This window comes from Peromyscus californicus, unplaced genomic scaffold (assembly GCF_007827085.1).
Source record: "Peromyscus californicus insignis strain IS unplaced genomic scaffold, ASM782708v3 Scaffold_8__1_contigs__length_139910024, whole genome shotgun sequence".
In the NCBI taxonomy this organism is placed as follows: Eukaryota; Metazoa; Chordata; class Mammalia; order Rodentia; family Cricetidae; genus Peromyscus; species Peromyscus californicus.
This window is the reverse complement of record NW_026294606.1, coordinates 63,345,370-63,362,502: the sequence shown is the minus strand read 5'-3', so window position 1 is coordinate 63,362,502 and position 17,133 is coordinate 63,345,370. Positions and strand designations below refer to the sequence as shown.

The following is a 17,133-nucleotide window of genomic DNA, read 5'->3' as shown; positions in this document are numbered from 1 at the left end:
TAACTCCAGTCCTAGGGGACCCAATACCCTCTTTTGACCTCCTCAGCTCCTGCACACACATTGTGCACATACACATACAGATAAGATGGGCAAATATATGTATACATAAATAAATAAATATTAAAAAAAATTAAGGTGGAGAATAAAGGAAGATACTCCACACATGAGAATACACACACACACACACACACACACACACACACACACACACACACACAGACAGGGTGGAGGGACAGAAGAGCCAAATATCAAGCAGAATATTTCAACCATGGGGATGTCTTTAACTGCTCTTTACAAATCTCCCTTTGTGGTCTAAATTTTAAAAGTGAGTTTTTAAAATGTGTATTCCATGTCCCACCTAAGGGTCAACAATAAAACGGGAAATTCTGGGTCACTTCTGTTGGAAAGGTTTTTTGGTTTTCTTTTTTGTGTTTTTAATGTGTAATGGAATTCAGAGCCTCGGCCCAGTTGCCCATGTATACTTACCGCTATACTCCCAGCCTGCTGTCGGGGTTATATTGGATTGAAACTAGTCTTTCCTTCATTTTTTTCAGTGCTATTTTCATCTGTGAAATGAGTACAAATGTACTGCTCTCAAAATACTTGTGTTAGGATACATGTGCATAGTTTCAAAACACTTGACAGTTGCATGCACGCAGGGAAAGGAAGTCAGGGAAGTGGTTGTTTTGTGTTGTGGCAGCGCTGTGTCTGGTACAGGGGCTTGTGGCTTTACAGCTGTGTAACTAAGGCTGCCTCCAACTCTCCATCCTTCTGCCTTATCCTCCCTGGTGCTAGGATTTCAGGCTGGAAACATCATAACAGGCCTCAATTTTCCCTCTTTGGAACTGGTACAATTCATATATATATATACACTAAGCACCTACTATTTGATAAGGACTTTGTCAGGTACAAGAAATATTTATAACCCTCAGGTTTGTCGCCTCTCTTCTCAGAGAGCTTCAAATCTGACAGAGAAGAAAGATAAGCAAGCAGGCACCATCACTCTACATGCTGGCAAATGTCGCAGCAGAGGAAAATGCCAGAAGCTGCTGGAACTGAGGGAACAGGGCGGCTCAGCCACCCCAGGACTCAGCACGAATGCCTCCTGATCAGGAGTAAACACGCAAAAGATCTCCTAAGCGTCTTGCAGGTATGTCCAACTTGAGACACAAAGTCAAGCAGAGCTCTGGATACAACCCACAGACAGAAAATTAGAGCTTCATTTAAAACATTAAGAGATGATTTTGCGATTTATTGTTGTTGCCCTTAGTTCAACTATGCGGTTCTTGATAGTGACCATGGAAGGTGACTCCTGTCACAAAGCCAAAAGGGTAAACAAGCCTGGTAGAGGATCTTTTTATAACTAGGCTCCAGTTCCTAGACTCGAGGGTGAGGACAGAGCATCTTTATCCCTCACAGGCTCCCAAAGGATGCTGGTGTGAATGAACAGAAGACCATCTGGCCCAGATCCCAGCACAGGCACCCGATCAGGACAGAATAGCAGCATTTCAGGAGAGATGATGTGAAGCCTGCTGGGAGGAGATCCACAGCACCACCCACCCTCATCCTTGTAAATCTTACAGAGGTAAATGGAGGCGGGAGACAAGAAGGATTGAAGGGATTTGGGAAGACACCATGAGGAGGGTAATATGGCTTCAACCATAGTGTGTTCAAGGTGCTATAATACAGTACCATATGCTGGGAGGATTATGAGGCACAGGAATGTACTTCCTACCTTCTAGAAATTGGGAAGCCTGAGATCAAGGTGCCAGTAGACCCTGGGTATAGGGCAGACCTGTTTTCTGGTTCCTAGCCAGTGGATTCTGGTTATGTCATCACATGGCAGAAGCATCTAGTTAGCTCTCTGGAGTTGCTTTTTACTAGCTCCCTAATCATTCAGGATGGTGATATTTTATTTGTACTGAAATGTGATTTTATTTGTATGTTAATAAATAAAGTTGCCTGGGGGTCAGAGCTAATAGCAAGCCATAGCAGAAACTGGGTGGTGGCAGTGCACACCTTTAGTCCCAGCTCTTGGAAGGCAGAGCTAGGCAGATCTCTGTGTGTTCAAGGATACAGCCAGCATGGAGACACATGCCTTTAATCTCAATACCAACCATAGAAGACATGGAAGTCTGTACAGACAGGCAGTGACGAGGAGGTCATGTGGTTGGGTTTACAACCAATGAGAAGGCAGAATAGAAAGTCTATAAAAAAGACAAACAGACAGGAAGTAGGTCTCTTACTGAGGAAAATAGCAGCGGCAGTGAAGGGTAAGGTTTTTAGCTCTTAGCTATCGCTCTGACCTCTTGGGCTTTCATCTTTGCATTGGCTCTGTGTTTCTTATTTAATAAGATGGTTACATCTACAATTCAGTAGGCTGGAGTCCTTAGAATCTCTTCACTTCACTGAAGCCTGACACCATCACCCTGGGGATTAGAACATTAACATATGAAGATGGATTTAAAAACTCCTACTTGGTGCAATTAAAAGACAAATCTAAATAATTTAGAATTTGAGCTATCAGACAAATTTTTAAAATCTATACATTTAAGATTATTTATTTGGGGCCTGGAGAGAAGATTCCGTGGTTAAAAGCACTTGAAGCTCTTACAAAGGACCCAGGTCAGATTCCTAGCACACACGTGGTGGATCACAATCATCTACAACTCCAGTTCCAGGGGATCTGATACCCTCTTTTGATCTCCAGGGGCACCACACACTCATGTGCTGCACCTACATACATGAGAGTAAATCATTCATAAATAAATATCTTTAAAAAAAGATTTACAGAATTTATGTTATGTGTTTTGCTTGTATACATATACTCTGTGCACAGAGTGCACACAGAAACCAGAAGAGGGCATTCAGTCCCTGAAACTGGAATTAGATGGTTGTGAGCCACCATGCAGGTGCTGGGAACTGAACCCAGGTCCTCTGCACGAGTGGCAAATGCTCTCAAAGTGAGCGGTATCTTTACCCCCAAAACTTTACATTTAATATTTGTTCTGTTTATGTGTGTGGAGGTCAGAGAACAACTTGCAGGTTGTCAGTGTTGTTAACAAGTGCCTTTTACCCACTGAGCTAGCTCATAAACATTTTTAAAGGCACTTGTAGCCTCTTGGAAGATGGTTCCCAGTGTAGCCACCATAGCTACTCAGGTGAAAAAGTATGGACATTCACTGGCTTCAAGAACTTAGTATTTCCTTTCCTAGGTAGGTTTTACAATCAAAAGTAATTATGAAAGTATTATAAAACTTACTTTCACCATACAATTGTTAAGATTAATAGAAAAAAAATCTCCAACTGGATTTGAATCCTAAGTGAACAGCTCAGAATAATGAATAAGATCTACAGTCTAAGTACTATGAGGCCAACCCTGCTAAGCCTCCAAGATCAGGCACTTCCACAGTGGTCCGGCCGTAAGAAAGCCTCTGCTCCACCATCTGCATACACGTGAAATCATCCTGCAAGATACCACAAGAGCTAGGCATGGCACTGAACGCCTGTAATCCCAGCACTCAGGGACTGTGGCCGAAGGATCCTGTGATCAAATCAGTCTGGAATGCACAGTGAGACCTGTGCCTCTTCCCCAACTCAAAAACCACCCAGAGAGAGGAGGGCAGGTGGAATAAGGGAGAAATATTATCATAGAAAATGTTATCATAGAAATGCATTACGCTATATGTTAGTTTAAGATCTGGGCAGAGGGATTCTAAGTAACATGCTGATACTGTGTTGTTTTATGTCAAATAATTATGACTTAGGTGAAGAAATCAAGAGTTTTGATGCTGGAAAGGTAATCCTCTGTGCACACTAAGCAAACCCCCCAGGAGAGAGGATTCTGGAGTCCGTACATACTTGAGGAACTCACATTGCTGCTGAGCATCTGCTCCTCCAGTTCAGCAGCAATATTGTGAAATATCCTGGCCTATTTCCTGAGCATGGCTTCACAACCTGTTTCTTCACAACTGTTTCCATTCAGAAGTTTCCATTCCCATTGACACTACAGTCCTTCCAAGAGAAAACTCTTTCAATTACCTTTTAAAGAGGCACATGATCTTGCCTCTTGGAAGATATATTGAATATCACTAATAATCGATGTAATGATTTAATGATTGCTCCCCAAACAAATTGCTTCCATGAGCTAATGTACTCCAGTCTGCATAATGAAACTCTACCACCTAAATGATTATTGAAACTCTATCACTTAAATGGCCATTTTAGAGAGGAAAAGCTGTTGATCGGACAGACTCTTTTAAGAAATTCAGTGACCAACTTTCTCATGAATATTGCTGGTGCGTGAAATGTAGCTCACCAATCATAGTCTGTAATCTTCCATGGCTCGCTTTCTTTTCTTTCTTTCTTTCTTTCTTTCTTTCTTTTTCTTTCTTTCTTTCTTTCTTTCTTTCTTTCTTTCTTTCTTTCTTTCTTTCTTTCTTTCTTTCTTTCTCTCTCCCTCCCTCCCTCCCTCCCTCCCTCCCTCTCTCTCTCTCTCTCTCTCTCTCTCTCTCTCTCTCTCTCTCTCTCTCTCTCTCTCTCTCTCTCTCTCTTTCAAGACAGGGTTTCTCTGTGTAGTTTTGGTGCCTGTCCTGGATCTCACTCTGTGAAACAGGCTGGCCTCGAATTCACAAAGATCCTCCTGCCTCTGCCTTTGAGAGTGCTGGGATTAAAGGCGTGCGCCACTGGCCGCCCGGCCTTCCACAGCATTTTAAGAATTGAAGCACTCCACAATAATTAAAAGTGAGAGGCAGGCAAAGCAGTGAGAGTTCCACACTGGGCCTCAGAACACGTCTACCAAAGTTTCAGCCATTCTGCTGACATCTTAAAATATCAAGAGAAAGCAGTCCCACCTACAAAATGACCTGTTCTGAATTTGAAGAATATAAGGCCAAACCACAGCGGGGTCTAGACCTGGTGAGTGGTGAAGCCCAGTGGCACAACACAAGCTTGGCATCCGTGAGATCTAGGGTTCCATCTGCTACCCAATCAACAGTTTTTAAACACGAGCTTTAGCAGAATTAGACAGGAGGAGGAGAGGCTGCAAACAGATCTGCCCCCCAAGTGTTTGTTTTATTTTGTTTGATACAGGTCTCCCTGTGTAGCCTCAGATGACTTAGAATTCACTACATAGACCAATCCTCCTGCCTCAGCCTCCAGAGTACAGGTATGGGCCACCACTCTAGCTTGCCTTCCAAGCTTTAGTACACAATACGAGATGTATGGAGTACTCGGGAAAGGGCAGCTGAGTCACCTGACAACTTTCTAGTTCTGGGGACCAGGCAGCCTGCTCAAGAAGCCATGAAATTTTCCTCCATGACAATGTTTTAAGACAGGAATATGTAAATTTTTCTAGGTTGAAAAAGTAAAACTACAGAAACAGGTTTTCACTCCAGCATTGGCTATTCTAGTGAGACTCCTCATTGAGTTTTGAAGCAAAAGCATCATGTGGGGGGTTGATGGGGGTGTGTGCATGTGTTTATACATGTATGTATGTGCAGATGTGCTCGCCTGCACATGTACATGTGGAAGCCAGTGGTCAACTTCTGCTATCTTCTGTCATTTCCAACTTGACTTGTTGAGAGAGTTTCTCAATACACCTATCATGTCAGTTTCTGCTAGACTGGCAGGCCAGTGAGCCCCAGGGATCCACCTCTCCCCATCCTCAACTCCCAGTGTCAGGGTTACAGATGCATGCCACCAAGCCTGGCTTTTCATGTGAGTATTGAAGATATAATTCGGGTCCTCATGCTGTGCAGCGAGTGCTCTGGTCACTGAGCCGTCCTCTGAGCCCCAACTTGGAAAAAAAAAAAAAAAAAGATTATATCCTTGGGTTGAAATTGAGTTGTATTCCCACAGAGCTCCACCAGATTCCCTGGCTGTGAAAACACGCTGATGGGGTGTTATCAGTTTAGTTCTGGTAGGACTTCCCTCAGAACAAAGCCATGTGATACAGTGGCAGCTGGGAAGGTAGGCCTAACTGATGGTGGAATAAGAACACAGTGCAGAAATCTTGGCACACAGCCTGATGGAAGCTTCTCTAGGATTAGGATCTAATACAAGAGTAACATTTCCTCTATTTTCCAGATAATTCCACAGCCTGGCTTATTTCCTCATGAATTTCATTCTGTTGATAAGGCAGTGGAAAAGATGGGGGCCCATCATGTGGACCTAAAATGGGAAGGAAGCCTTTCCCATGTTGAATCATTAAGTCGGGCTCTGGGCTGACCTTGGATCTCCTTTGTCATGAATATTTGGAGGACCACAGGCAGCAGACAGTAGAGTAACGCTAGAGGCCCCTGTGACACTGCACCACCCTAAGGGGAGAAGTCAGAGAGAACAGCACCTCTAATTCAACTGCCAGAGGAACTTCAGAAACCAGATTCAGTGTCCCACGTCAGAACCCAGATGAGCTGCTGGGATAGATTTCTGAGGCTTTGCCAACATGCCAGGGGGCTTTTAAAGATGAGGAAAAGTTATTTTTTGAGACAGTGTCTCACTATGTAACCTTGGATGTCCTGGAACTCACTGTGTAGACCAAGCTGGCTTCCAACTCGCAGAGATCCACTTGCATCAGCCTCTCAAACGCTAGGATTAAAGGCATGTGCCATAACGTCTGGTTATTTTCTTCTTTCTTTCTTTCCTTCCTTCCCTCTTCCTTTTTTTTTAAGTTATTTTCTTGTATTCTTCTGAAAGATGCTCTACAAAGAGAAGTGGTGTGGTTCCATGGAAACCATTCTAAATTAAAAGTCCAGAAATCACTTGGGCTCCACATCTGCCCAAGTTTATTCTGTGCCCTGGGGAAAGCTGCTCCATCTTTCTGGGCCTGTTTATTTGTCCTGAAGTCAGTAGAACCACACTTCAAGCTCATTTTCTAGTTCTAACGTTCAGCAGCTCACATTAAAAGCAGACGTTAGCACATGGAATGTTTTCATAAGAGCTTTTCAGTGAGAAAAATAGTAAGGCCGACACATTCTTGACAAGTCTACAACTCTACTACACTTCTCTCCTTGAGAGGGACAGCCACCTTATCCCTGCTGGCACTGTATTTTGTGGCATCAGGACATGCCTGTGCTCCAAAGGGAGACTTTGGAGATAAAACTTGAGTGGGACAACTTCCGGGAAGGCACCTTCCCCTTAGTCCCACAGCCTAGCCAGATATTCCCCTACATATAAGCATAACAGAAAGGAAACGTTTACAGAGTCCACCCAATATGCCAGGCAGACTGTGTTCTCAAGGCCTTGCATCCGTGAGTCTTTAATCCCTCCGGCAGGAGCTGGAGCTGAAGCACCGGGGTAAACACCTGCCTATTACGTACAAGGCCTCAGATTTGAGCCTCTGTACTACAAAAACAAAATGAACACCTCTACCAAAAAAGAAAATCCTACAGCATCCATGAGAGAGAATACTAACACCATCTCCCTTATGGACCAAGGACACTTGGGTTGAAACAACTTGCCCAAGGTCTGGAAACTTCTAAGGAGAGTTACTACGTGCAAACTTATTCAGGTAAACTCTCAGGTCTTCATCAGTATTATATCTTGCTTCTCTGTCACATGACAAGTTATGGGAAGAGATTTATTATTATACAATTCATGAGCATCATTGACTATATCAATATGTGGCCTCCTCCTTAAGAGACAACATGGAGGCAGATGCTAGCTAGAAGCCAACCTGAGACAGAAGGGACAGAAAGCTTGGGGTAGACCTTGTGTGTCCTAAGACTAGTTATGTTAAGTCTAGTTCCTCATTGGTAAAATGTGGCCATCAACATCTCCTTCACTGGTTTATGGTGAAGTGTTTGTAGAAATTTTAGCTAGCTCTAAATCTTGATGAAGGGAGAACATTCGTACTGAAACCCACAAATGATATGTCTACATTGTTCTGAATTCCAGTATGCTGGATCAGGACAAACATTTGTAGTCTGACCTGAACATCGTCAATCATAACTGAACTTACGGGCGTTTATGTCTTACTATTCATTGGGTGTCATAAGACGGGTTTCCTGAAAGTTCTTGTAAGGCTGTTCCAGTCACACAGTGACCCACTAGAGGGGAAGGTTTGGGACTCTAAAGACAGAGGAACTCTACAAGGGAGAGCTCCACTCTCTTCCTGGCTGCCCTGCTCACAAAACTGCACACTTGGCACCTCGGTTTCTACAAGATGGACAGACAGAGCAGTTTCCACTCAAAGAAACAGAAGCTTTTCTAAGAGAACAGGTTGGGAGAGCCTATGTTTACATGATGCCTAATATCTGAAAATGTTAAAATGCTTTTCATATACCTCATCTTCTTTGGGTACTACAGACAACAGACATTTTAATAGAATCAAGGATGTGTTTATGAGGCATAAAGGATGTTTTAGTATTCCATAGAGTAGTATAACAAAATGAGATACACTTAAAATACATGAATATGTCACATACCATACAGCATATTTGCATATGTAAGCATACATATGTGCATATATGTGGAAATTTAGCTCACTAGTCCATTCAACAAGAACAATAGCCCAGTATAGTACCCTGCTACTATTACAGCAATGCATCTGTTTAATATCTGTTTAATATCCTTGTATGTGTTTAGATTCCCAAGTGATACCTCTCACCTGTCTGTGTCATACACTCAAAACAATTTTCCAAATGCCGATGAAAGAAAACTGCAAGTGCCTTAAAAATGGATACGAAATAAGATTTATCAAATTACACACAATTATTATTACAGAAAAAGTTATTTTAGTGTTCATCGCTCCAAACCTGGCTTTGACCTCTGACCTTAATTTCCAAGCCTGAGAAAAAGAGTTTTGCTTATAGAGCACTAAAATTATGGACAAGGGCCTGAAGAGATGAGTCAGCACTTAAGTGCACTGTCCTTCTAGAGGACCTGGGTTCAATCCCCAGCACCCACTTGGTGGCTCACAACCATCTGCAACTCCAGTTCCAAGGGATCAGCTGCCCTCTTGTGGTCCTCATAAGTACCAGGTATACACTTGGTACACAGACATGCATGCAGGCAAAAAGCACCCATACACATTAAATTAAATTAATTTAAAAAATAATACTACGATAAAATGGTAAACAACTATTTGAATCACCCAATAAGAATTCTGAATTTAGAGTTTACTAAAATAATCCATCTGCTCATATAAATAATGCCCAAAGCAGGATGGAGGATACACAACCCAGAGCTGAGTAGAAAAGCGAGAGTGAAGCACTGGTGTGTATTTATTTTGATTCCTATGCTGACCATCCTTGTCTCTCTAAGAACTCTTTGTACTTAACCTTTCATGGAACTGATTCTCCAAGGAAAGCTATTTTGATTTTTTTTTAAAGGCACACGCTATGCTACAAGATACACACACACACTTTCTGAGAATCATTTAAATGACATTTGTATAAATCATTAGCTAAGTAAGTTCACAGAAAAAGGGAGAAAATATTTGCCAAGATGTGTTACAAGAGGAATTTAACCACAGCCTGGTCCACACGAGAGCTAGCTCCTGAAGGAATTGTGTCCATCAGGAGACTGGGAGCTAACACAGGAATGAGCATGCAAACAAGCAGCCCAGCTTCGCAGACCATGCAGAAGCACACCGGTCTCCCACTGCTCTTAACACCTACAGAGTTGTATATATAGAAGGAAAGGTGGCGGGAGCAGCCAAGCTCTGCTCATGTGACTTAAGTTCACTCTGTTGCTGTGGGAGAATCAGCTCCAACTCCAAACTGCCTCTTCTAGAGTACTGTGTACTGGTTGACGGACTTGCCATCCACATGCTCAGGGTATTATGTCTTATATGTCAACTTGACTAGGTTAAGAGATGCCTGGAAAGCTGGTAAGGTAGTGTTTAGGGGCGTGTGTGTGTTTCTAGAAGATCAGACTCAACAAAGTAGTGGGTACCACTCTATTCCTCGACAGCTACAACAGAACTAATAGGCAGGCCTGAGACATCGGCATTCCCCGTCAGTTTTAACTAAGCTAAACCATGGTTCATCTGACTCCCTGATCTCTGGGTGTGGACTGAATTACCCTGAGTCTCCAGGTTGCAGACAACAGGTGAACTTCTCTGTAATTGGCTTCCGTGATTGCATGAGCCAATCCCTCCTACTAAATCTCTCTGTATTTCTACACATAATCCATTGGTTGTTTCTCTAGAGATCCCTGACTAATATGGTCTGCAAAGCCAGAGAGAATGGGCCCTAAACTCTCCAATCAGCACCCATAACTCCGTATTTCTAACCTCCCAAAGTTATTGGGGGTATCCCTACTTCTTGCTTCCATGGTCAGCACCATGCTTCTAAGTTCAGGGCTGGAAATGGAAACTTCATAGTCTTAGAAAGAAGACACTTGACGTCAGAGTCAGGGAGACATTGGAGCCATGAAATATAAAAGGGAAGGGCTCCCCTAGACAAGGACAATTCGGGGGACAAGCTGAAGGACATATATATCACACTGAAGCTGAACTGGGGACAGAAACAACGACCTGCTCCTTTCAGAGAGCACACATGGAACAGGGGGAATGGGAGTTGAAAACCAGAGATCACAAAATGAAGGATTGCTTATGTAGGGGTTTAGATCTTGACTAAAGATGGAGAGGCTCAATATCAGACCAACACGTCAACGCTTATTTATTTAGGGCTACGGAGAAAGGGGACTCTATAACTAATCCACATGAGCCATCCAGAGTGCAATATTTAGGGAATAAAAATCACAGGCAGGAAGAGGCACCAGAGGAAAAAACAAACACACCTCGGACTCTTGTGATTATCCCTGCCTCACAGTAAGAGGCACAGCTGATTCGGTCTTCCTTCCATTTTTTAATTATGTGTGGGTGTGTACATAGTGTGTGTGTGTGTGTGTGTGTGTGTGTGTGTGTGTGTGTGTGTGTGTGTATGTACGTGTGAGTGAATGCAGGTGCCAATGGAGGTCAGAGCTGGACTTATGGGCATTTGTGAGTTGACAACATGAGTAATAAGCCCTCTTAATGCTGAATCATCTCTCCAGCCCCCATCAATGTGATCTTAAAACCTAGCCAGTTAACTTCAACGAGCAGTCGGAGGTGATAGCCAGTGGATCAGAGCAAACAACAAGAACCATCACTGACTGCATGCTTTCCCACACTGACAAGGTGATGATAACCCACAGTTTCAAAGCGGTTCCTACCCAGGCCCCTTCCTGAAGAAAATCTGCAGCCTGCAAAGTAATCATCAGAACAGCATGCTCAATCCCAGTGCCATGTTTCATTCATCTGGATGGGGGCCATGTTTCATTCATCTGTTGGGCTCTGGACCCATCCAGAATTCCATCGAAAATGTCAACTGTCTGTAACACATCTACCACTTCATTGCACCTGGGACTGACTTCTTCCCTGGGCACTGACTTCATGTTGGAAAAATGACTATTTCAATGTCTCGTTGACACAAGTTCATGTTTAAGTAACCCGAGCCTCAGTTTCCCCAAGTCTTAGTCAAGAGACTGCTCTAGACACATCCCTTTTGCTTTTCCTGCCCCTTGCTTTTCTGTATACCTCTCCTTCTCTCTTCACCTCTCATCTTACTGCAGACTGTTAATGCATTTGTCTCCCCGCTCCTGCAAACTGCTAGAGGTGATGCTATCAAATCAGACTGGAGCCCTGGCTGCCCTCCAAGCAAATAAGACCACAGAAATCATAAAGTCTAATCCAACTAAGGTGAGTGGTGCTGACGATGTTATATTCCACACTGCATAAAATGTTCTGTTCGCGGGACCACAGCTAACCACTCTGTCTGTAACAGCGCATGATGAATCATATAAATCCAGCCCACTAAACCCGAAAGTCAGGCGGGTGGCTTTCTCTGCTGCATAGCAACAGCCTGCCACGATGTTTATCAGGCTTCTTTTTTTCCCCCCCCTCTAAACTTGGTTTAATATCTACTTATCAAGTTGAAAATTCATTTTGGAACTATTTTCAGAGCAAGTACAAAGACATCCACTAGGATATATTAGCTGCATTACTTTATCCAATGAAATAAATAAATCTCTCACCCTACAATAAACTTAGCACGTGGGAGGACAAGCATTTCTTAAACGAGCCCATTTGGATGAAACACAGCATGAAAATACACAAACAGCCAGGGGACATGGGCGGCCTATCTTGGACCCTACCTATAATGACTAGTTAAATTGTGCCAGGATTTATCTTATTTTAGTTTTTGCTGAAACAAATTTTTTTAATTTCCTTTATTTTGTTGAGATTATAATGTAATTACATCATTTTCTTCTTCCCTTTTCTCCCTTCAAGCCCTCCCTCATACTCCTCCTTGCTCTTTTTCAAATCCACAGCCTTTTCTTCCATTAACTATTGATACACACACACACACACACACACACACACACACACACACACACACACACACTCCTAAATATATAAGTACATCCTGTTCAATCTCTAGAATGTTACTTGTATGTGTGTTTTCAGGAAAGCAACCAAGAGTTCTACCCAGGTTTGAAACCTAGATGCCTATGAACCACAACAACGACCAACATGGCACGATAAACGGAAGGATATGGTGGTGGCATACATACCTGGGTGGTAACCAACAGGTCTCTACATGGTCTGAAAAGCCCACTCAAACAAAAAGGAAATGATGTCTGATACCAGACACCTAGCCAACTAGCCAGAGCTAGTGAACTCACAGACTGGGAGGATAACCTACCACTACCACTATTCTAAACCAGCATAATCCCTAACTACATTCTAAATGTTTATCCTTACACCCACAGACAAGTATAGTCTTCACCCCTCATCAAGAAAACTTCTGTTTGCAACAGACAGAGACCATTATAGAAAACCACAACTGCTGGGCGGCAGAGGCACACGCCTTTAATCCCAGAGGCAGAGCCAGACAGAAATCTCTGTGAGTTCGAGGCCAGCCTGGTCTACAGAGCGAGATCCAGGACAGGCACCAAAACTACACAGAGAAAGCTTGTCTCGAATAAAACAAAAAACAAAGCAGAAAGAAAGAAAGAAAGGAAGGAAGGAAGGAAGGAAGGAAGGAAGGAAGGAAGGAAGGAAGAAAGAAAGAAAGAAAGAAAGAAAGAAAGAAAGAAAGAAAGAAAGAAAGAAAGAAAGAAAGAAAGAAAGAAAACCACAAACAATCAAAATGCAGAATTGTGGAGCCCAGTCCCAAGGGGTATGTCTATAATACAGCTCTGCAACTCTGGTACCTAAAGACTCAGGAAACATAAGAGGGGGTGGAAAGGTTATAGGAACCAGAGGATCAGGGAGTTTGTTGTGAGAGTGTGTCTCCTAGAAACATCAGAAGCTACACCCATCAAGTCTCATAACATAATTGCCTAAACATGAGTTGAACAAGGATAACAATGGACCTCCTAATGAGGACAGCAGAAACCCAGGAGGCGTCAACCCCGCACAAAGAACTACTGGCAACTTAGGAATGCTGAGAGGTGAGAGAAATAGTCTTCCCCAGGGAAGAGCACATCAATTGATTATCCAATATTTAATTGTTTCATTGCTTTATTTTATGTGTATAGGTATTCTACCTACATGTATGTATGCATACCACTCGCCTGCCTCATACCTGCAGAGACCAGAAGAGGGCATTGGATCCTCTTGGAACTGAAGTTACACAGGATTGTGAGTCACCACGTGAAGGATGGGAATTGAACACATCCTCTGGAAAAGCAGCCAGTGCTTGCAACCACTAACCCATCTCTCCAGACCCTTCCCCGAGATTTATTTTAGTATGTGTTTCAGAAATGTTTAGTCTCTACAAAAGCCTAGATTATAATGAGTTCCAGCCCTGGAAAGTCAATCGGTCATCTATACTTGGATAGGCCCAAGACCTCCAAATCCACCATGCCCAAGTCAGAACTCATCCTTTCCTTCCTGCTCATAGATCATTCATCTCAGTTAACGAGGTGATCAGTCACCCAGTTACCCCTGTCAGAAATCACAGCATTATCATCAGTCCTATCTGTCCCTCAACACCTCTCTGTCTCTTCCAAATCCTGACCTCCTAGTCACCTCTATTAGCACCTTCATATTCATCTCTTCTGTACAGCCCATAGCCCCTGTTTTAACACGTTCCTTCATTTCTCTACGTAACTCACCTCATGACCTCTTATGTGTTCTCCATGCTCCTGCTCTGTCTGATCAGTCCTTCCAAGTTCTGCCACAGGACACTTATAAATCCTCATCATATAGCTTCTCTCATGATAACCCGATCACTCCTCATATCTGCTGCCTGAGCCCAAGATCCAAAGCGGAGTTTAGAGCATGTCCCCCCATCCTACCTTTTCCCAAACTTAGGTCTCCATTTGCCTCACCTCAAACCCTCTAACTCATCAAAGGAGCCAGTTCCCCCAGAATAACCCCCTGGCTCCCATCTCCTAACTTCTTCCTACACCCTTCCTTCTCTCTCTCTCTCTCTCTCTCTCTCTCTCTCTCTCTCTCTCTCTCTCTCTCTCTCTCAACTCTTCTTTCTCTTCGTTTCTTTCAATAGTGCTAGGAATCAAATCCAGGGCCTGTGCAGCAACCTACCACTGGACTACATATCCAGCCCGTGTCTCCTAGCTTCTGTTTGAGTTACTCCTTCTGATTGGAATGTCTATCTGCCTTTCTGGAAAAATATATTTATGTGGCTGCCCCTCTGCCATGCAACCTCTCCTCAAGCCCATCCCTGGGTCCCCTGGACATGCTGTTATCAAATCATCTATAACTTTATCCTGTGGGTGAGTAGCAAAATCTAGATCTCAGATGTCAAGAACTCCGTGACCAGTAGTGCTGCCTCTTGGTGTGTGCTAGTTTTATGTCAACTTGACACAAGCTAGGGTTATCTGAAAGAAGAGAATCTCAACTGCAAAAATGCCTCCACAGTGTCTGGCTGTAGGGCATTTTCTTAATTAGTGATTGATGGGGGGTAGGCTCAACACATTGTGGGTGGTGCTATACCTGGGCTGGTGTTTCTGGGTTCTAAAAAAAAAAAAAAGCAGGATGAGCAAGCCATGGGGAATAAGTCAGTAAGCAGCACCCCACCCCCACCCCCGGCCCCCAAGGCCTCTGCATCAGCTCCTGCCTCCAGGTTCCTGCCCTGCTTGAGTTCCTGGCTTCCTTCAATGATGGACTACAATTTGGAAGTGTAAGCCAAATAAACCCTTTCCTCTTCAACTTGCTTTTGGTCCAATGTTTCATCACAGCAATAGAAACCCTAACTAAGATATGGTGCATGCTGGGAACTTGATAAATACTTCTTCGATGAATGAACATCACCATGGTAGCCTTCTAAACATGGTGCCAAACTCTTTTCTTTGGAGTCCATATACTTTTCTTTCAGCTGTTTGTGATGTGGAGTTCCTCTTAGTCTGCTTGTAAATCATTTGCAAAAGATTAACAAAATAAACTAGCACAGGCGATAACCAGACTCTTATCTCCTGAGAAATCACTCCTTTGTTCTTTACTCCGGAGAGAAGAGTCCATGCCTCTAGGCTTCCCAGCAACTGATAGTGAGAAGCTATCAAAACAAATCATTCCAAATCCATGGTCCTCCCAGGTTTTAAATACCCTGTCTAAAGATGTACTTACTACTGAGGCACTGGGTGGAGATACTGATTAAGCCAAAATATTCATGGCATGAACCAAGACAAGCTTATAAAGCCTACACCTGTACTCACCGCCCATATGGATGGAAAAGATCTCCAACACTGCATATGGATTCCCAGGCTCTTTTATTTCTAAGCCCAGACAACCTCTGGGTCCAAAGTGGAACCTTTAGAAAGAGAATTCCATCTGAAATGTCAACTGTCTGTAACACATCTACAACTTCATGTCACCAGTGACAAACCTCTTCCTCAAACACTGATTTCATATGGGAAAATAGGACATTTCAATAAATGTTTCGTTAACACAGTATTTTCCTGTCTGATGCAAATATTTTGCTTTCTCAGACTCTCCTCTATAGAACCATTTCCTACAATCCTCTGCAGCACAGCCTAGAACTCTCTAATTCCAATAGACAACACAAAGAACATAGAAACCAACCCAACAAATGAGTGAAAACAAATCCTTACACTAAAAGCCATGGAGACTATTTTGTTCTGAACACTGATACCAAGTCTGTGTTCTTCTCTGAGTTGCCCAAAGGTCAGGACAGGACAGACTGTCATGACCACCTCAGCGGTGCTGGGTGGCAAAGCACGCTCCATGGGTCACTGTAGGCCCCAGAAGGAATGAAGTGAAAGATTGTGCGGAAAGGATGTACGGTGGGTGGTTTCTTGGGTCCCTAGATAAGGCTTGTTCCCATTCCACTTGTTTATCTGGATTGGATTTCTTGCTATGTACTGATTCCAAACCCCAAAAATTTCAAGGATATTCTGAACATCTTTTATTAATAGCAACTCAAAAATTTTCAGATAGATGCCAAACATGCAAAAGCAGGTACCATATAAGGTTTGTTCCTTCAAACTTCATAAAAATACAGTGGAAAGATTTAATCCAACAGTACAAGGAGTGTGATCAGGTAGAAAACCATTGAGTATGGGGGAAAGTTGAGGGGGTCAGAACACATCTGAATGGCTTGCGTGTGGCCTTGTACTGAAGGGGATGAGATTTTGATTTGGTTCTATTACACATGAGAAGGGAAAATATTCAATGAAGAAGTAAAGCTCTTTGGAAACTCCGGGGTGCCCAGTGCTGTGGGTGGCAGAGAAAGGGGGTAAGAAATCACAAAATGTAGAAACAGCACAAGAGGGACTGATATTCTGAGCTCTGCCACATATAAACTATACACATAGGGGTTTGGACAAGGGCTTTATCTTGCCAGCTTCACATCCTTATAAAAAAATAAAGCAATACCAGTGGCAAAAGTTATTGTAATTCTCAGCACACTACTCTATGGGAATGGTCTGAGTTCTACTTTATAAGAGAGACTGGGCCTCTGGAACCAACCAGTGTCACTCAGCTGTGGTGAATCAAGTCAGCCTACAACTGTGCCCTTTGGAGAGGACTCCCTCCAGTGACTCCTACACTGTAAGACACCGGAGCTACAGGAAAGCATTTTCAGAGCACTGCATGAGTACCAGAGGTCAACTGCTGGGCCCATTTCTTCCTGCAGGCTAGTAGCTGGTGACCTCTCCGAC

General features: G+C 43.3%; 1 protein-coding gene across 3 annotated transcripts in view; it reads right to left on the bottom strand.

The window, feature by feature from the left end:
* Camk1d (calcium/calmodulin dependent protein kinase ID) overlaps positions 1-17,133 on the bottom strand; it is a 419,461-nt gene that overhangs the window by 246,176 nt on the left and 156,152 nt on the right. The window lies entirely within an intron of this gene.